The following is a 21,235-nucleotide window of genomic DNA, read 5'->3' on the forward strand; positions in this document are numbered from 1 at the left end:
ATTTAACAACGTCTATTCATGTGGTCTGCAGTGGTGTACAACTCTGCTCCAGCATACTGAGATTTGTTTCTAATATTCTGGTAATTCACAAAGGGCCTGACTGCTAGAAGCAGTTACCTCAAACAATAACACGTTCAATATAAATTATTGAGTTAAAAAATGTAACTCTGTCCAACGAAACGTGCAATAGTCTCAGTGCCAGCTTGCACTGGGCCGTTACTGGATGGTGCAGGTGTACCTAATGAAGTGTCCAATGACAACGTCTCATTGAAAAGCTAATTAGGGACCGCAGATACGAGAGCAGAGGCCTAAATGTCCTTCACGCCTTATATCTAACTTCTTTTCAGACGGGACGACATCAATATGAACATGATTAAGACCAATTAAACAGGCGCGTTAGCTATTTAATTTGGCATGCAGTCTACAGCTAGCATCTTGTTGCGTCCATTACCGTGACGAACAGACGGTCATCGTTGGATGGTCCATCAGGAGACTTAAGCAACAGGTCCACGACGCTACATATTGGACGGTCACACTCCCCCCCTAGTTTATCGCTAGATGCTGGAAAGACACACCAAAACAGACAGTTTCCATGAGCAACAAGTCATTAGAAAGCGTTGTCTGGTATCTGAGAGAGAAGCTGAGGCTGCCTGCCAGTGCGACTGCGCATGTCCACCTCTGATCCTCTCTGCCCTCACTGGACACAACATTAGGTACACTACTGCCGGCTGCTTAGAGCCAATAATTAACTTGTTGGACAATTACAAAAATAACAATGTTAGGTTTTGACTCTGTCCGTGATGTATTATTCTAAGACATGACATGATGATAGAACCCTTCGTTGCACTCACTTAATAAGTGCATATTAATATACTGTATGATATTTTTAATTGACCAAGAAACAGCCACATGTTTGTATAATGCATGAGTAGGCAAACCACGGCCCACGGGCCATATGTGGCCATTTAATACAGCCTGCCGAACGTTTCCGAATTATTATTTTAAAATTTTTAACATTGAAGCTGTAGCTGGCAATAGGATTTGCAATGCGATTTTCAAATTACTGTAAATGTAAATCTTGGACTGTCAAAATTGCAGTCATTAAGGTAATCATAAGGACTACGTCACAGCATCTCCAGGAAACAAGGCAATGATACAAAGCAAAATGGGTGAGGGGTGCTGCAAGCAGCAAGCGCTTACAGTATTGACACGAGGGACACACAAGCAAGCTTTCACTGACAAAGTTTTGCGGTAACGTGATATTTTATAGGACATTCGAGTATTTTTTACCTTTTGCTTCCATGTTTCGCTGTGTTTCCCGCATTTTATTTTTTTTTTGCTTTATTGCGAAACATGTCACGCAGGCATGCATATTCATGATAGAAAAATTAAATAAAATGACAAAAAAATTACCATGTTAACAACGCGCTGTCATGCAAACAGGTGAAGTGTGTTAGTTTAACTTTGCAAACTAACATGAATGCAACGACATGAAAACTTTTAAACAAAGTTTTTTTCTTCCAAAGTTTCAGAACCCCTCCTTCCTTGTGTGCGTTTGTTTGCGCGCACACGGTAGGTGGAGCCCTAACTCCAGACATCTCGGAGTGTGATCCAGTTCCATGTTTTCCACCAGATACCCAACTTGCTCGAGCCCTTCTTCTCTCTCTTTTTTCTGTGCATCCCCTTGGCAGGCAGAAATCATCACCACCACCTCCCAGCCCCTCCAAAACAGCCACCCACCCATCGTCAAGCTCACCCCGCCCGCCTGCCAACCTTCCTTGCAACAGCGCGCTCTCATCAAGCGAACGTCCACTTAGTGTCTGCATAAAAAAATGGTTTGTCATCGCTGACCCTTCACCGGAGAGTTCTCTCCTTCGCGGCTTGTGGAGTCAGAAAGAAGAGAAAAAAGCAGAAGAGGGAGATAACGATATAAAGAGAGAGAGGGAGAGAGAGAGAGAGGACGGGAGGAGACAGGCGGAAAGAAATACGCCTCTATCCTCCTTCTTCTCCTGCACACTCCAGTGGACTTCCATCCCTCCATCCCCTTGCGTGGAATGGGATACCAGACACGCTGAAGATTACCGCTCATTTTCTTCTTTTTGCAAGAGAAGACCAGGAGTCAGTGCAATCATTTCTCACCTATTTGCTCCAAGGACTGTACGAAAGACTTTATTCTCCGAGTGTGCACCGGATGTGCACGTATGTGGTGACTGCACGGTAAGCCTTTTATTTAACCTTTTGGCTATAACGATGCTGCTGTTCATATCAACCTGTGTGCAATGCGAGAGGCATGGTAACCCTGACTTGCTCATGGGAATGTGGCCTGTAAGGCAACACTTGACTGGCCCCCATGGATGCAGAGGAGGAGGAGAAGGAGGGGGTTTGGAATGTAATGTAATGTATTGGAGCAGTGGTAGATGTGGGATACAGTGGTTTGTGGCTGCATGGGCGTCACACGGATGATGCGAGACGCTGATAAAAAAGAAGCAGTGTAATCACATTATTCCAGGTTGAGGATGGAGCCTACACATTATTATTCTGTTCTGCATGTGTCTGCCTCACTGCAGGGTGCACTGCTCTGTGGCGTAGTGATGGATGACAGGCAGTCTTCATCTTCTCAACGTTTCTCCCATGTTAGCAAGCTGTCATTTGAATATATTGGGATGCAATAAGTCTCGCCTTTTGGTGGAACAAGAAAGTCTTAAATTCCAGAGCAAATCCAGCCACTCTGCAATCAAAGCAGCATCCAGCAGGCCAGCGCACCCCGGGATATGTCAATCATGCGGATTCATGAGTGAAAGCTGTGAGTCTTATTTACTGAGGAGGCGCCCTGGGTTGTAAATGACCTTGATGTGTTGCTGAAAACTACTAAAGGTGGCAGCATCTTTGGAGGTGCAGCACAGCAAGAAACACAATAACAAGCTTTTAAGCTTCATTGTTGCTGCTTTATCCAGAACACTTCTTGACAGAAAAAATGTGGATTGGACAGCAAAAAAGTCCGCCCTTATTTGACGCTCACTGGGAAATTGTCGTTAGTATCCGCTTGGTTGTTTTTTTGTTTTTTTTTTTTTTTTTTTTTGGGGGGGGGGGGGGGGGGGGGGGTTCACACTGACCCCAAGTGAATCACTGGCGATCTGCACTCAGCATCCAAATGGCTCTCATCTTGGATGTAGTGTGCACATTCTTTGTGTGTGTTACAAAGGCGGCATGGATGCAGGCGCTAAGGCTGGAGTGGGTGACAATGTGTTGACTCATCTGTCAATGCTGCAGCTAAAAAGAAAGAAAAGTGTCAGGTGTGGAATGCCAACGGGGAAATGGTCAGTGCAGGCAGTCGTCTGGATGTCTTTGCCAGAGTTGTGCCTTTTTATCGATGAAGATTCGCTTGACTGCCATTTTGGCGGCATCTGTTGAAGCACATACCCGTCTCCGAGGATATCGTTATGTTTGCGGATGAGATAAATATCGGTAAAACATCTGTCATCAGCACATCTGGTAAAGTAAAAGCGATCCTACAGTTCAGGGACTTAATTTGTCAATTTTTACTAATTGCAGTGAACTCTTTTTTTTTCTTTAACGAAATCCTACTAAATTGGCAAACTTGGGTCTGTAGAAGCACTCAGGCAAACACACCATCGCACGAGCTCACATCTGCTGAGGTCAAAGTCATCTCAGACAGCTTTGTCCGGTTTCTACTAATTAGAGTGCAGTACTTTTTGTGCAAAATCCTACTTAATTTTTTGAAGAAAAAGGCACGTCATGTCAACAAGATGTCATGCCTCGGTTAAGTCTCCTTTTTCTATAAATCAACTCAAATAAACACACCTCTGAGTCCTTCAAAAGCAAATATAATACACATAAAAGATCAGAGGAGCATCATTAAATTGCATTGCCTTCATTTGTCCATTCTCTGCTAATTGCAATGCACTGCTTTTACTACTTACAGGATATTCCTCAGAAAACACTCATCTATGGCACATAATGCCAACATGTCATGCCTCAGTTCGGTCATGAAACCGTAATTAATCCTCTTGAGAGTAGGCTGTTACTAATTTCAAAACCGAAATGAAAAACAAAGGATTAGAAAAAAATAGCACTAAAACATGTCACCTGCCAAGGGCTGTCTAGTGGTTCGCATCTCGGCCTCATGGATCAAAGATTTGAATCTCTATTGGAGCATCTCTGTGTGGCGTTTGCATGTTCTGCCCACATGTGGGTATTCTGGCTTCCTTCGACATGACAAAAACATACATGCTAGGTTAACTGGAGACTCTAAAGTGGCCATTGATGCCCTGTGATTGACTGGCAACCAGCCCAGGTTGTACCCCACCTCTCAACCGAAGTCAGCTGGGATAGGCTCCTGCTCACGCATTACCCCAATAGAAAATGGATGGATGAATGGATGAATAGGTTCACAGATGCCCACTTTGTGTATGTGGCTTTAATATGTATGCATTATTTACTGAGAAATTACTGTTTTGTTTAACTTTGCAAACAAATGAACATGAAAACAAACAAATGAAGTCTTTTAGCCAAACTTTGTTGGTCCTGCATACGGCTGAATGTTGGATATGCATGTACGATGACGACGGATGTCATTTACAATCCGGGTTGAATAATTAGGTGACCCAGTGCCCTAACTTTCGTAGAAAATCCAACAAAATACTCTTGAGAGAAGACTTTTTCCTTGAAATTACGGCACCATAATGTAACACCTCAAGGTCAGTCAGGGCTCTTTTTTGAATGCATAAAACAATAAAAGTGACTTTGAAACATCTGCCGTCAACTAGGGCTGTCGCAAGATCGCGAGATTAAAACGTGACAAGATTTGTTTTTCATAAAAAAGTGGGCGCCAGGCCTGGGACGATAACAAATCATTTAATTATTCACACAATAAATGAAAATGAACTCAATCATTTTGCCGGCCTCAATACATTGCCATGTGCAACGCGTGTCATACACACAGAATGCAGATAAGTATAATGTAGTAGAAATGTATTATTATGCAATATATTGTCATCTATTTTTACATTGTACTTTTCTTAAAAGTAAAATTAAAATCTCATCTCGTCGCGTAGACCCAATCTTGGGCATTGTCTGAGTGTCTTGTGACACCCCTACCATCAGCGCATCTGTTAAAGTCATTGTACGGTGCATCGCTTTCATTGCCAACGATAGTGCAATGTAGAAATTCCACCAAAATCAGGCTCTTCGGTAGTTCTTATTTATCAATGTAATAATGCAAGCAAAAATATGCTCGAGTCCTTCAGAACCAATTAAAATGTACGAAAAAAGACAATACGAATATGTCATCAGTACATCTGCAAAATTATTATTTTACTCTCAGTTGTGTTTTTTTTTCCTAATTATGCTTTTTGTGCAAAATCCAGCTAATGCATGAGAATGCACTCCTCCCTATCACATTATGTTGAATGGCCGGGAATCGCTCAAACAAAAACATCTTTGAGGCCTTCAAAATCAATTCCAAGTTACATCAAAATGAGATACTGCATATATCTCTAAAAACAAATGGATGTTTGTGTCAATAAAATAACTGTGATTTACGATGGGGAAGACTTAATTAAATGCAAATTGAATTAGATGAAATATGTTTGTAATGATGGGAGGGATGTTGTGAATTCTTGTTTCCATGTCAGTGTTGTATTGAGGAGTTGTGCCGTAGTGTGGATGTAGCTTAACCTGGCATAGCTGGGCTCATATTGCACCTCTTCAGACAGCAAACTAGTGAGACTGAATCAACAGGTGCTCAGCTGGTTGCAGCCAAGTGTGTGTTCCATTTTACCACAGCTGTTTCAAAACACAATTATTCAACAATGAATCCCACAAATAGTTCTATATTCATTCATTTATCTTTATTATTTGTATTTATTTTTGTACACTTCTTTTCTTCTTTCATTTTTCCATTTCTCCCATAATTGCATAAGTTGCCTCTCTATTGCACATTGTCTATTTTTTTCTCTCCCTATTAGAAAATGGTGACACATGAAAACAGGAAGTGAACAAAGAGAGACACGGAGACGATTTCCTGTGATTTCGTTAACAGAATTGTGGACGGAATGGGCGATAAAAACTGAATTTACCGTTGAACGTGGAATCTCGCGGAAAGTGACGTAATGTGAATGAAATGCTGTCATCGTGAGAAGAAGGAACGTTCGTGGGGGGGAAGTATTTCCCTGGCGGACCGCTCAATTGTGGCAGAATCTCATCACAAACGCGAACCCGCCCCCCTCTCGAAGTAAACATGTCGACACGACGGCCTAAAACACAGGTGAAAAACCTTGGAAACTCCTCTCTTACGGAGCGTGAATGCAAGCTAGCGGGGTTGGCTTACTTTAGGAGAGTAAGCTGTGTGTGTGGGACTCAGGCTGGATGAGTGTTGTGCTTTACCGCTTTAATATAAACAAGCGTTTTACAATGCCCGCTGAGGACGTGCAGGTTCTGAGTGGAAAAAAAAACGAGAGGCTCGTTTATTCTTGCGCCCAGCTCATCTTAACTGTCAACAGACGTTCTCAACACACACAAGAGCGCTGTTTGCATATACTTGTATATTTGTGTAAATAAAATAGGGGTGTCATAAAAATATTTTACATTAACAACACGATTTGAATTTCATCGGTGACATTGTTGAAGATTTTGTAGAAATGTACGCAGAGGCTGACATCCCGTTAGAAAAGTTAGCCATACATTCATTTCTCTTATTAATGGACATTTTATTCACTAACCCAAAAAGAACACACTCTATGCTGGTAAAATAAGTATAAAAGGTAAAAAAAAAAAGAATTTTGAAAAAAAATCGAACGGATTTCAGATTAAACAAGATCTGCTTCTTCGTACTCCTTTTTGGACATGTTGATTGCTGTAAGTGTAAACATGTGATGTTCCTTCGTGTAAAATTGTCAAGCATGTTTGAAAAAAAAATACAGAATCGTGGAAATGGACAATAAAGACGCAATCGATCGTGAAACGCAGAATCTCGCCTGAATGAAATGCTGCCGTCGTGAGGAGAAGGAACGTTTGTGTGAGGAAATATTTCCCCAGCGCGCCGCTCATTCATGGCGAAAAACCTCTCACAAACACGAACCCGCCCCATCCCGAACTGAACAACACGTGGAAGCAGCCAACTGAAACACCGGCTAAGTCAGCGAAAAAACTCTTACTCATCGCCTGGAGGGACTGGAAGCTAGCTGGGTTTGCATAGCTTAGTAGAGCATGCGAGCGCGGCTGTGTGTGTGCAGTATGAGTGTGTTTAAACCGTGGTGTGTTTTACTCCTCGTAAAGCAACTACGTCTTCCTTAACCACAAGCATGGGCTGTACTGTTTGTTGAAGATTTTGTAGCAATGTGTGCACAGGCTGACATCCCATTAGAAAAGTTGGCGAGGCTTCACCCGTTTCTGAAATACTGGGCAAAACTGTCCATCGATGTGTTGCATCAATAAATAGGGAATAAATAAGGATTTTAAGTAAGGATTTTTGCATTTTATTCATGGCCATTTTATTCACTGACACAAAAAGTGCACACTGTATGGTTGTAAAAAAAAAAACATAAAAGGTAAAAACAAAATTAAAACAATAAAAACTGAAAAATGGAATTGGGGAAAAAATGAAACAGACTTCATAGGGCCCTCCAAATAAAACCATGACCTTGACACATTTGACAGAACTCACAACAGTCAGTTCGTTATTCCCATCAAAGACATCCTTTCATTTGTCTGTGTTCTACCCATTACAGTGCATTCATTTTTATGCAAAATCCCCAAAAATGATATCTTTTAACTACGCATACATATCCACTATCCCATACAGCCAATGCTCTGTAGACCTCTTCAAGCAAACACGTTTTAGAGCCTTAAAAAATCAATTCATATGATCAGATAAATGTCACTGAAACCTCTGCATTCAGCATGTTTATTAAAATCACTGTGCCTCGGTTTCTTTTGTTCACACACTTACTTTGCATTTCCATTTCCTGAAATTCTTTGTTATAGATGTCCGAGAGGCTACTTTATTCCTTTAACTGTCTTGGTGGTATTCGTGGTTGCCATGCCCACTATCCCAGCAGGTATCCATGAGTTTTACTTTGCTGACAGCCTTGACCAGCCTCTGTGTGGCGTCACATTGTGTCGGCGTGTCAGCCAGCATCTGGGGGGTCACAGTCTACAGCAACAAGCTTTACATTAGCGGATGGGATGTATGTGAAGCACTTTCAGCGTGATGCAGTGTACTGTAGAGGAATGTGTGCGAGTAAAGCACTCCTCCTGTTTGTCTGTCCATGCTTCTTTAATTAGGTCACTGATTCATTTCACTTGTAATGATTCACAGCGCAGACGGAGCTGCTTGTTGGGGGAAAACAGGGCGCAAATTATGATGGTTGTGCACATTCGCATTGTTCTGCTTCATTGACTAATGGCTTTGTTTGTTTCCGAGCTGTTAATGCGGCACAATATTTGGTTGACATTGTGGTGAGTGATATAACAATATTAACCCTGTTCTGGAAGCATCCTGCGATGTGAATAAGAGATGCACCGTCATTGTTGTCTTGTGGTCTCAACGAAACCTCCAGGTAATGAAAGTAAACATTTGACAACTTTAACACACACATACACATACTTGGATATCATGACGAGCTGCAGGCATGCATTCAGCTTGTGTGTGACTATGCTGGACAGGAATTGAGTCAAATTTGTTTAAGCGAGAATGGACACCATTAGCATGTTAATTGGAAACGATGGCTAAATGCTGCACAAATATTCCATAATGATGTGGATAGTAGCAACGATGAACAAGTCTAAACATGAGGCAATGTGGTTTGCACAGATTGGGTTTTGGGTCAAAAAACCTTGCATGAATTTAGCAGGGAAGTTGCATTGTATTATATTACTTAAATGTAACATTTTTTCAGTGTCAGTGCACCTGAATGTGTCAATTGCAGCACCGATATTCTCCACAAACATAGAGGACGTGCTGTAAGGCTATTTTTTTGTCATAGTTTTAATGTTAAAATATGTTCCTCATTATAGTCAGAGTACAAACTAAACACAGTGAAACCTTTGTTGAACAAAATATGTTCTGGGACACCGGTTGATGACTTTTCAACGAATGGAAATGTAGATTGGATTACAGGCAGATCGGAGTCATCATTTTCTAGAGAAGTTTGGTTGAATTGTGCGCAGAAGTTCCACTGGGCATAAAGAATGGGCATAATAATTGATTAATTGAGTGAGTGCTCTTCAGTGAATCTGCTCTGTTATGTAGAATTGATTAGTCATTGATTAATGGTGTCTTGAAGCAACTAAGGCAAAATAGAGTGCTACGCTACTTGCCTGCAACAAGCAAAGGTGCTGTTGATTCAGTATGATGGCAGCTGTGGGAAACTGGCTACATCTGAGTAGAACTCCGCTATGGCATAACGATGGCAGCGTTATTCTGCTCCAGATGACACTGGCATATAAACATGAGATGAGAACCATCAGTGTTAGTGTACCATGCTCGCAGAGAAAACTGTGCCTACTAACTTACCGGCACGGCCAAGTGTGAACTCGTCTTTTCTAGGCAGAGCAGTTAGACATGCCGTTTCTGTGTGTATTTGTAAGGACCTTCCATACATCGTAAGTTATTAAGAGCAATATATTGATAGTCACAGTCCATAATCCCTCTTTTTTTGCAGTTAATTCGACGGTGATAAGTGAATTTCCATGAAGTATGATTCCTTATTTCTAAATTAAATATTTCTGTAATTAGAGCATAGAAAACCTGTTTACCACCTTCTAAATTGTTTTTTTTTTTTACATTATTAGAGCCATCTAGACTTGAAATAACACCCCTACACTCACCTTGACACTAGTATTACCCGATATTGTAGACAGAATAACAGAAAATCAGCCATTTCAGACATTAAAACGTGTGCTGGTGTGTGTTGCTATGAATGTGTTCCAGCAGCATAGCGGGAGGACAGGAAGTGAGGTTGGGGGTTCAGAGTTCAATTTTAGCTTTGGTTACGGTAGCCCGAGTTTTTACTTGGGATTATATTAGGGATCACTGTGCTTGTTGTGGGATAATTCAAACCTGCAATGTGGTTGTGGCGATCGTGTCTGGCGCTTGTATGTTTCACTGAACATTACAGTAACATTACGGCAACCTAGTGATCAGCAAACAGTGTCTTTGAATGCATCGTCTGTATACCTTATATTTGTGTTTTAGTTCATTTAGCCATTGCTTGAAAATGCTTAATTTAGGAAAAGAAATACGTACAAATTTGCTTAAATATGCATATATATTTTTGGACTAATAATAGGCAGTATCCAATCACTAAACAGCATCCATCCATCCATGTTCTATGCCGCTTCTCCTCATTAGAGTCGCAGGGGTATGCTGGAGCCTATCCCAGCTGACTTTGGGCGACAGGCGTGGTACACCCTGGACTGGTCGCCAGCCAATTGCAGGGCACATATAGACAAACAACCATTCACACTCACATTCATACCTATGGACAATTTAGAGTCGCCAATTAACCTAACATGCATGTTTTTGGAATGTGAGAGGAAACCGGAGTACCCGGAGAAAACCCACGCGCACACGGGGAGAACATGCTCCACACGCCACACAGAAATGCCCAAGGGAGAATCGAACTCAGGTCTTCCCGATCTCCAGACTGTTACTGTGTTGGCCAAGATGCTAACCACTAGACAAAACAGCATGATTGTTTTATGAAAAAGCGTGATAGAGTGAATGTATAAAACAAAGTCCAAAGTGGCGAGGGATGACTGTATCGCTGTATTGAGATTCGTGATCGTGAGCCTCGTATCATATTGTGAGCTATCCAGAGATTTCCAACCCCGGTTATGGTTGAGATTGAGGTTAGGGCATGTCATTATTATATAAGTTTTTCAAATAAGCGTGGGTTCACTTCTGTGAATGTGCGTGTGAACGGTTGTTAGTTTACATGTCTGCTGCAATTGTCTGCCGACCAGTCCAGGGTGTACCCCGCCTCTTTCATATAGTGAGCTGGGATGGGCCACATCTCCTCACAGCCTTGACCAGGATAGAAAATAGATGGATTGTTCGGATGTCATGATCTTCATCAAACTCAATATGGAGGTTGATGTGCATGCGTGAGTCCAACACGTTGAACAACAATGCATTCATTTCTATACACTTGTGTTTTTTGGGTTGTCTTATGTCTAAACAAAACTGTTGGGTGGGGCCTGACCCTGAAACACAATCGCTCACATGACGCAATGATCTTGCGACCGCTTTCATTCTCGACTCACACTGGGAGGACGTCATAGCAGCATCTCAATATTAACTTGGTGGGAAGTGAGAGGGTTGCTGCAGTGCAGTTTGTCACGCTCCATTTTCCTCCTCTCCTTCTGCTTCTCTTCTTCGCTCTACATTGTTGTCACATTACTGAGCTTGGAATTAAGGACGTACTCGATGCTGTTGCTAACATCACAACAGAAGTGCGGGATTTGTGTACATTGTGGAAGCAGAAATACTGTGCTGATTAGAGAGGGCTCCTTGCAAACATTTACATCACCTGGCAAGCTCTTGAGTTTGCCTCTAGATGGTAGATGGTGACAAAAAGTGGAAGTGACAAGAGCGCTGAGCGATTGTGTGGAGTGGAAACTCAAAAGGAGCTAATGGCGTCAGAGAATGGGAATAAGATTGAGACAGAAGACATAAACTGGGTCGTGGCAATGATGAAGAGGTCTAAAGATCAGGCAGTGTGAATGGGCTTTCATTTTGAGAATTTACTGGGAAACTGTACAAAAAGTTGTGCCGTGTCCCTGCACCTGTGCAAGATTAAATTGCAACAAATGGCAAACCCTGTCAGAAGGAAATGGCACAAAGCTGGCAGATGTGCTGTAATGCTGAAATATTATCCAATGCAGTTGAGGTTGTCCAGAAGATACACAAAACTTTGTAGTTCAAACCAATGTCATTCATGAAGTCATGCGAGAAATGGTCAACATACTGCAGATCTCAAAAGACCTCATTTGAGTGAGCTTTTTCCTTGGCTTTTTGCGATAATTATTCCAAAAAGAAGGGGCAATGTCAAGAGGTGGTGTTAAGCGGAGAATAGGTTCCATTTACTTTTAAGGTTAGAATACGTTTAAGATTACGTGAACAAAGCATTTACGCTATGTGTCGTCCCTTGTGTGTTTTACGATTGATAGTAATACTACTTGACGATAAACTTCGTTTTACACTTGTGCGACAATTACGAATGTTAAAATGTGAGATGTGTGAAGGGGATCTAAAACGGGACAGATTATGGAGTGCTTTGCTGTTACTTTTTTAATGTTAATAACAGATGACTTTTTTGCACGCTCTCATTGTGTCCTATGGGAAAAAATGTGTTCAAAATACAAACTTGATCAGCATTCAGGATCAAATTGTGTTTACTCTTAGCGGTTTTTCAGCTTATAGAGATGCTACTTTTTTGCAATAGTTCAAAACACTGAAAAGGTTTTGGTTAGGGCTAATAATTTTTATTAAACTCAACAAGTTAAAAAAATAAACTCTCAAGAATGACTGCTTTGAATGACAGTTACAAAAGGAAAAGAAAATATTGTGAGTTTGAAAGGAGTATATAGTATATCAGTGAGAGCATAACAGTTCTATCTCAACTTCTTCTATTTTGTTAGTCAAGGGTTACTAGAGATGCTTAGTCCAAAGAACCTTAAGTGCTGATTTCCACAAAAACACTTTTATCAAGAATCTTTTTAAAGAAATCTGTACTCTCTTGGCTCCAGTGCTTTTTCATGTAGATTATGCACGTCAAGATAAATGTTTCAGCCTTGGAGATAAACAGAGGCTCATGGAGACAACAAACCTTCCTGTATAAATAAATAGTCACCCTTGGCTTAAACCGTGAAACAAAACTGCCTTGCTGTGATTATAGTAGACTGCGAATGAGAAAAGAGTGCGGTTGGGTTTCAGAGCTTTACCTCGTAATGTGATGATGGTTCACATTCACAGCCTCAGCAGCCTCGCTTTAACCTAATTCAAAAGCCGCCTTTTCAAGAGCTAGGACGACATCTTTATGCTGTATTGAATTAATGAGGCCAAATCCTTGACGGTCTTCTTCACCCAGCGAAAGCACTCGGTCATGTGTTAACATATCCTTCCTTCCAGCATCTATTACCCCTCAAAGAATAACTGCATCTCCCTGCGTTTCAACTCACTTCACTTCTCCGATCGTGTGAAGCTCGCCACGTCTGTAATTCAACCTTATTAGAGGTTCACTCAGCGTGAGAGGACGACGTCATTACTTCGCAACCTGATTAGACGTTTGCTCGGCTAAAAGCGGTTGAGGGTGAAGCTGGACTCTCTCCCTGAACTCCATGGCTGGCTTTCCAATCTCAGGGCTCGGAATGACTCATTGCACCGGTGGCCTCGATAAGAACGACCCCTCAGTGAAAACTATCTTAGTCAGCTCAAACTGTTGGGGAGCCTGGAAAAACACTACAGCTTTCTGTCTCAGCTTCGGTGCGTTCGGAGGGAATGTGAACTGTTGGCCAGACTCTTGCTGTCTCCTGTGTGTGTATACAAGTGTGTGTGTTTGTGTTTGTGCACTACAGCGAGTGATACATGCCGTAATCCTGCTCAATGATTGTATTGTTCAGCAGGAAACTGTAATCACACTGTTAAACAACATCTGCAGGGATGCGTTGCCCAATCAACGGCTTGCCTTTTGTTTGGCCATCAAAACGTTATTACCGTCTTTAACTTTGATAATGCCAAATAATTAAGGCATTGTTTTACGCTGTCATTCAAGAAAATAGGCAAATTAAAGAATAAATGTGTGTTTAAGAAAACAATATCAAGTTGTAATGGTCTTTATTGAATGTCAAAATTCCTACACAGTCGCTCTCAAGAAACATGCCATCATGTAATTTACTAAAACAAAAAACAACTTCTGGTTAGGTTATTGAACAAAGTCACCAAAAGAGGTGATTTAAGTGTGTGCAAGCGCTAACATTTACACAACACAACACACTAACTTACATATGAGGTGCCAAAACATTGACTCTTTCAATGTTTGTCCAAGGTGTACCGAAGCAGGGGTTCTCAACTGGTGTCGCCCTGGCACCCAATCACGAAAATATCCCGTTATCTTTTTAAAGACACAGCATTATGCAAAATGAATGACATGTACAAAGTGCAGTTCAGAGCACATTATTAAGGAAATGAGGGGAAACATGATACATACAATGTAAGTAAATATCAAAACTACACGGAATAAGACCATAAAATGTGATATTTCAGTATTTTTGGTATATGTGCATTGAGTATATACAAAGGAATATGTCTTTCAAAATAAGAAAGAAGAATAACCAAAATAAAACAAAAACAAAATAACCACTTTTGGTCCTTCCCACCAGTTGAGAATCTCTGCTGAAGTGTTACTTGGCAACATCCTCAACAGTCTCCATCTTAATGTGATGCATTTATGATTGTAATATTACAACTTTGTTCTAAAAGTGTGACTTTTTTCATGAACGATTCCAGGTAAAAAAAACACCACTTGATGTCTACCAGGGCTGGAGCTACAGTATTGAATATTTTAGTATTCTGCTGAAAATTTATTAATCGAGTAATCGGATAAAAGATATAAGTGGTAAGTTTTCGATTTCTTTTTCCTTCTTCCCCACTCCGTTTGAAACACTTTCTTAACATTAGAATAAGTAAATTGGAGAGGCTGACTACTTAGCTCGCTAGCTTGCTATGCTAGCGCCGGCTGTCTGTTATGTCCCTGCAATGATACCGTAGACTGCGCAATGTGGTGTAAACAAAGAATAGTAGGAGTGTAAAAGTGACAATTGGGGTGTTATTTTATGTCTACAGGTCTCTAATAATGTTAAAACCCGTATTTTGAAAGTCATAAACAGGTTTTCTATGCTCTAACTATACAAATATTTAGTTTATTAATATTGAATCGTACTTGGCAGAAATTCACTTATCGCGGTCGGGTCTGGAACCAATTAACCGCGCTAAACGAAGGACGACTATATTTGTATCCAACCGAGACTGTAATGATTTACTGGAAAAAGAGAGTAATAGTTATTATTTAACCGACATTACAAATACTAAATTACATATTACATTATGTTGATGGCTGCGCATTTACAAATAAGACAAATCTTTCTTTTTTTATTAGATTTTGAGTTTTTGCAGCGTTTAAACTACAATTGTGGAACACATTAGGATATTTTATCCATCAACCAAGAGAGTGAGATACACACACCAATGTAGGACTAATATTTATGGTGTAAATCACAATATGGGGGGAACTATGGCGCTTTGGGCGGGGTCTGCGCTCTCCGAGTGCTTTTCTAGTTATCTTTGCTTAATACAGCTCATGTATAGGATCCCAATAGAATGTGCAGGTGTACCTAATGCTATGGCCAGTGGGTTTACATGCTTGCAATTTGCCTGTTTCACAAATGGTTTGTGTTAGTAGAATGATTACTGTCATTACAACGACTTCGAAGGAAACTTTCTCCAAAGCTACATTGTATTCTTTGGAGAAGTCTAAAACCAAACAGTAGGAACAGAACAGTAGGATCAGACATATTTAAGCAGCTGAGTGTGCAAAACTGGAAGTATTAATATTCTACAGTATATGGTAATGCAGTACAACAATATAGAGTATAATATGAATTGATTATTTTTTTATATATTTTTTAAAAGTCCTGAAGCCCCTCAGTTATGGTATACTAGATATACTGTATATATAAATGTGTGTGTATGTGTGTGTTCAGTTCTGTAGTTTCCTTTGAATCAGTTTATCTGCTATTCTATTAGTTCCTTACCGAGCCCTGAATTGATTTAATATCTAACTTTTACAGTGACAACATTGATTCCTGTTTATAGGTGAGCAAACATATAGTAATGGTGCTCCATACAGTGAAAAAAGCTACACAGTCCGTCGCCACTTCGCGCTTCCAATTTTGCCATTTCAGAAATATGTAAATAAGTCATTTTTCGTGGTTGACTATGGCCTATTATTAGTATAAAAAAAACATATAAAAGCAAATGTTACTTTTTTTTGCCAAAATTAAGCACTTTCAAGCATAAAAATGACTAAATGAACTAAAACATTTAAAAGATGCATTCAAAGATGTGATGCTATGTGGTATTCTACACTGGTCACGAGGTGGAATATTCAGTGAGACACACAAGTTATCTCACAACAACAGGCACAATAATGCATCCAATCCTACTTTTGCGGCCTTTACTGAAAGAACTGAAACTCAACTTTGAACCCCCAACGTCGCTTCCTGTCTGCATTGGGCATTTTTTCAGTCAAAATATCTTTCGTCCATACTTGTGCCTGCCCTTCACCTTGCTCTTCCTTTTTTTCCCGCTCAATAGAATTACACACACACATGGATGCCTTTCCTCCCACTGTTCCTCTAAATACACATCAATGTGGCAGATAATTGCTGTCACTCTAAACACGACGTAGACATGGCTTGAAGCTGTTCATACAGTATAGTAGAGTGATGCGCAGTCACACACACGTGCAGTACATACATGGTGCTGCGTGAGAGCTGAATGCAGAATGAGTGTACAAGGCCAGAGTGATTGTAAGAAGCTCACCTGATTATTTTGGTCTCTGCAGGAAATCATTTACAATAGCACTTACCCTCTCCTCCCCGCTTCCCAGTTCAGTTAATTTAAACTGAATGTGTGTGTGTGTGTGTGTGTGTTTTGCACCCATGCATGTCTTGTCTAGTCCTTGGCCACAGTATTGATGGGGGGAATTCCGATTGCCTATCGCATGCTTAGGAGCCCTCCCTTGTTTAGCTTGGAAATGAGTCATCCACAATGTGATGCAACACAGCAGAGCGGATTTGAATTATGGGGAAATGAACAATGAGGTCACGGCAGGGCTGGGGGCATAAATCTCTTGGTGCCATGTTATAAAACGGCGTCTCCTATCAATGGAGGAAACAACAGTCGGAAAATGCTGCATTGTTTAGCTGCGCTCCTGCTGCATGTAAACTTATGTTGTTAGACTTCAGACAATCGATGTTGAATGATGACATTTTTGCACAGTTTGCATTGTGTTGGAACGGTTTACACAATACTGATTATTGATAAAAAATCAAAAATATTGAGTAATTGTACCACCAGATAGATTATTTGATGGGTCAATACTCCACTGTTCCCCGAGGTGGCGCTCATCAAATGAAAGCCTGTAAATGGGAACGCATGAAGAAGAAGAAATGAATTTTAGATAGCGTCAATTAAAAAAAAAACCCAAATTAAGTCAATTAAAAATAAAAAACAAATATAAAGTACAGGTATAGTATAGTAAGTATTAGTAAGTTACAGATGAATTCAGTTTTTACTTAATATATATAATATACATATATAACTACTGAATAATAAGTGCAATATTACAAAACCTTTATAAGGTATATTTTTATTTAATACTGAGGGGTTTTAAAGCTTGATGTTTACAAAACCAAAATATTGTAGAGGTTATTTTATGATATACCACCCCCACTTCCTATATGTATAATACGTTTTTAATGTTTATATACTGTATGTTTCACTTTTATGTCTCAATGCAAGCATGGTGAAAAATCTCAATGCTTGACAAAAAAAGAAGCATTATCAGTGAAGCATAAAGACATAAACTAATTTTGTTTATATACATGCATATACGGTGGCCTAATGGTTAGCATGTTGCCCACACAGTCAAGAGATTTAGAAGATCTGGGTTCCAATCTTCGTTCGCCATCTCTGTGTGGAGTTTTCTTCTGCCGTGTTCTCCCCGTGCGTGCTTGGGCTTTTTTATGGTTACTCCGGTTTCCTCCCACATGTCCACAAACATGTATGTTAGGTTCATTGGTGACTCTAAATTGTCCTTTGTCGTGATTGACTGGCAACCAGTCTCGGGTGTACCCCGCCTCTGCTCCAGCATACCCCAGCAACCAAGCTTAGGGAGAAGTCGTTTGGCACCATCTGTTGCTTTGCATCTATAAATCTCTCAATCCCGAATTGAAGATCCCTTGTCTTTTTCAGACTTTTTCAGACAATCATACACCGTCTGGACAAAAAAGGTCACCGCCTGTATTTAACTAAGCAAATAGGTAAGAGCCTCCCATTGGATAATTACTCTGATTATGCTTCAGCTGGCAACAAGTTTTTAATCCTAACTAATGCAGTGATGAGCTTCTCATTGTTAAACAGCAATGTCTGTGGTTGCGGAAAAGATTTTGTTCGTTTTAAAAGGGTCAAATTATTGGCATGCATCAAGCATGAAAAAACATCTGAGGAGATACCTGACACAACCAAAATTGGATAAAGAACTGTCCACCTTATAAAAAATAGGAAGGACAGTGGGGAACCTGAACAAAGTTATTAAGATTGAATCAGCAGCGCCTCTGCTGGTGGCAGCCAAGTCGTGCATCCAATTTGGCCTCATTTTCTTCAAGACCCTATTCAGTTCCACACAAACTGAATTTTTAACGATCAATTCATTGCTATTAGAAACCGTTGCAGTGCTTCGACTTCCTCCTTTTCCATGCATTTTCTTGCCTTTTGAGTGTCCATCCAACTGCATCCTCGGATATTTTCCACATCTTTTTCCTTCTTCAGCAAATAGTCCACAATCAGCGTCTGATGTAATACCATCATCCCCAGGCTCCTCTTAAATTTCCTGCTTACTGGGCTTTTATTTTAACTGCATTACATACATCTTCCTCTCTCTGTCCATCTGGTTCTTTTCAGTGTAAAACAAGCTGATATGTCAAACATATGTTGATGTCATTTGAAGATAAATTTGAAAGAAAACAAAAAAAAGTCATTTTTGGTGGATGGTGGCACCGCTGAGATGGTGATAGAAATCGACGGGGTGGTGTTTTCATTCCCAGCCTTTTTGAGAACGAATATGTGCCAGGGAGTATTGATCTCGAGCTTAGAGGATGGCGTGGTGTAATTGGTTGAGGTGGATGAGAATGAGGAGGAGCGGGCGGTCATGCTTGATGGAGCAAAATGTAATATCAGACCAGTGATCAATGGTTTGATGATCATTTGTGTTGTTTTGGCCCCTTCGGGCAACTGTGCTTTATTTGGAGTGTAACCATAGCACTTTGTTGGGCCTAAGGTTAAATCTCCCTTGACTAACTGGTGAATAACTGTGTGCAGAGATCTGTGTTTAAATCTGCCAGGTTACTTTAAAATAAGCACAGTGGTCGGTCGTCCGTTGAGGACAGTACAAGTCATTTGAGATAAAAATCAGAGCACGGCCCTCTACATGGGATGTACCAGCGCCCGTCACGTTGTCTCGGACGTATCTTCTTTTTCGTAAAAGGAGCCTGATAGTGTCACACCAAGACGGATGAGCACCACTGTGGCCTGCGGGCCTGCGGCACTACCTCGCAAGGACCATGTGTTTTCTAACCATGTGAGAAATTGCATGCGTGTTTATCCAGGAGTGTGCTTGCACTGTGAGCCTCCTGACTGGCTCGTTGCTCAGTGTGCATATGCATGATAGATGGCACGGCATCTATCGCATGTATCAAGAGGGAAGTGGACCAGGACCTTTCTTGTAGAGCAAATGAAGCTAGCCTTTGACAAATTACATTTAGTATTTTAAAACCAACCTTTGGGTATGGAAAGTTAAAATACAATGTGGATTGCATGTATTGGTAGCAGCTTCCAATCTTCTGGGAAGATTCTGGAATTTGTGTGTATTCATCCAAAAGGACATTTGTGATGTTGAAGGCCACATACATTGGACCTGAGAAAGGGTCTGATTTCCCAAACAAGGTTTAAAATATTGTTAAGTATTTACAAAATGGATTCTTTCTTACTACTTGGCCACGTGGCGCCGTTGCGCTACACCGCACTGTGGCATTCGTGCGGCATTATTCTGCTTAATAAAACATTGGCATGGAAACTGAAGGACACTCAGATTGTCACATCACATTAAAAATAACACAGAACCTTATTCAAGCCTGGGGTCATAGTCATGCTAGACTAACTCTTGAAATAGCCCCCAAATGTAACTCCTGGTACAGAGGTCATTGGTTCCCAACTACAGCATGTCTAGTGAGCATCCAGTTTAACAAACTGATCAACAATGTGATGGAAAAGAAAGTTGCAAATATAGTGAAAGACAAGGAAAATGAATACATACTGTTGCCACAATAGTTTCTGTAGAGAGAAGACTTTAATATATCAGCATTATTAAATTACATTACATTTGAGTTCACCACTGCTATCGAAGGTCATAAATATTGAACTTGATAGAGGGCCTTCAGCTATAGTACATCCCAGATCGGGATTGGTATAATAATCCATTAAATATATTGTTAGCTGTTGGTTGCTTGTTATAGCAACGGCGTGAAAATGGAGTGCACACCTTGGCTGCAACCAGCAGAGGCACTGTTGCTTCATTCTCAACTAGTTTGTAGTCTAAAGCAGTGATTCTCAACCGGTGGTCGTAATCTCGCGTTTTTATTCTGAAGGGGATTTTTTTATGCAACAGGGTGTCATGTATGAATACTCCTATAGGTGGCGACAGTGCTCAGTAGTGCTAGTTGAACCCTGCTGCCTTACAAGAAGACCAACAACAGTTGTTAGCCTGTATGTTGAATGTGTCAGTACTGCCTCTTGTTGAGCTTTAGAAAGTGTTTGTATTTTATGGCTATTGCATATCAGCAGCTTAAGTGGAATGTGCACCTAGGGCTACACTCACACTGCAGAGTATGATTGCCAATTTGGATTTCTTGTTAAAATCCCATTTTTTATGTATATACATATACTGTATATATATTTAGTATGTATAAAAAAATGTGACTTGTAAATATGAGTGCAAAGCGTCCGGGAAGTGATGTGCATGCGCAAACAGTATAATGTCACACGCATTTCCGTGTGTTTATGGAAGTAACGATTACTGCGTGTGTGCTCTCCTTGACGCGTTTGTGCTAATTTTGAGGATTTTGTTTTGTGCAACGTGAGTCAATATTTTTTTAACCAAATAATTCCGCGTAGGAGTCTACAGATAGGTCGTATATATGCCACTCGACTGTTCAGTCTGCGGTATTTGGAAAACATATCGGATTTATACCCACATACGAACGAGGCCTGAGTCGCATTTGAAAAAAATGGAACTGTACTGTTCACACTGACATGAAAACAATCATGCTGTGTGTGGTTGTATGTTCAGTTTGACAGTGCTTCAATGTAAAGGCT

General features: G+C 40.6%; 2 protein-coding genes across 20 annotated transcripts in view; one reads left to right on the forward strand and one right to left on the reverse strand.

The window, feature by feature from the left end:
* Nucleotides 1–1,427, reverse strand: part of si:dkey-92j12.5 (multiple PDZ domain protein) — a 55,395-nt gene extending 53,968 nt beyond the window's left edge. For all 5 annotated transcript variants that reach the window (XM_054778899.1, XM_054778897.1, XM_054778896.1 and 2 more), the window contains exon 1: nucleotides 452–1,427. The gene's annotated coding sequence lies outside the window, so the exon portion shown is untranslated. The remainder of the gene's footprint in view (nucleotides 1–451) is intronic.
* Nucleotides 1,428–1,686: 259 nt separating this feature from the next.
* adgrl3.1 (adhesion G protein-coupled receptor L3.1) overlaps nucleotides 1,687–21,235 on the forward strand; it is a 194,045-nt gene continuing 174,496 nt past the window's right edge. For 14 of the 15 annotated variants that reach the window (XM_054778902.1, XM_054778901.1, XM_054778906.1 and 11 more), the window contains exon 1: nucleotides 1,688–2,217. The gene's annotated coding sequence lies outside the window, so the exon portion shown is untranslated. Of the gene's footprint in view, nucleotides 2,218–21,235 lie in introns of all 15 variants that reach the window. The other variant, XM_054778917.1, reaches the window with a different exon arrangement.

Source organism: Dunckerocampus dactyliophorus, chromosome 6 (assembly GCF_027744805.1).
Source record: "Dunckerocampus dactyliophorus isolate RoL2022-P2 chromosome 6, RoL_Ddac_1.1, whole genome shotgun sequence".
NCBI classification, from domain to species: Eukaryota; Metazoa; Chordata; class Actinopteri; order Syngnathiformes; family Syngnathidae; genus Dunckerocampus; species Dunckerocampus dactyliophorus.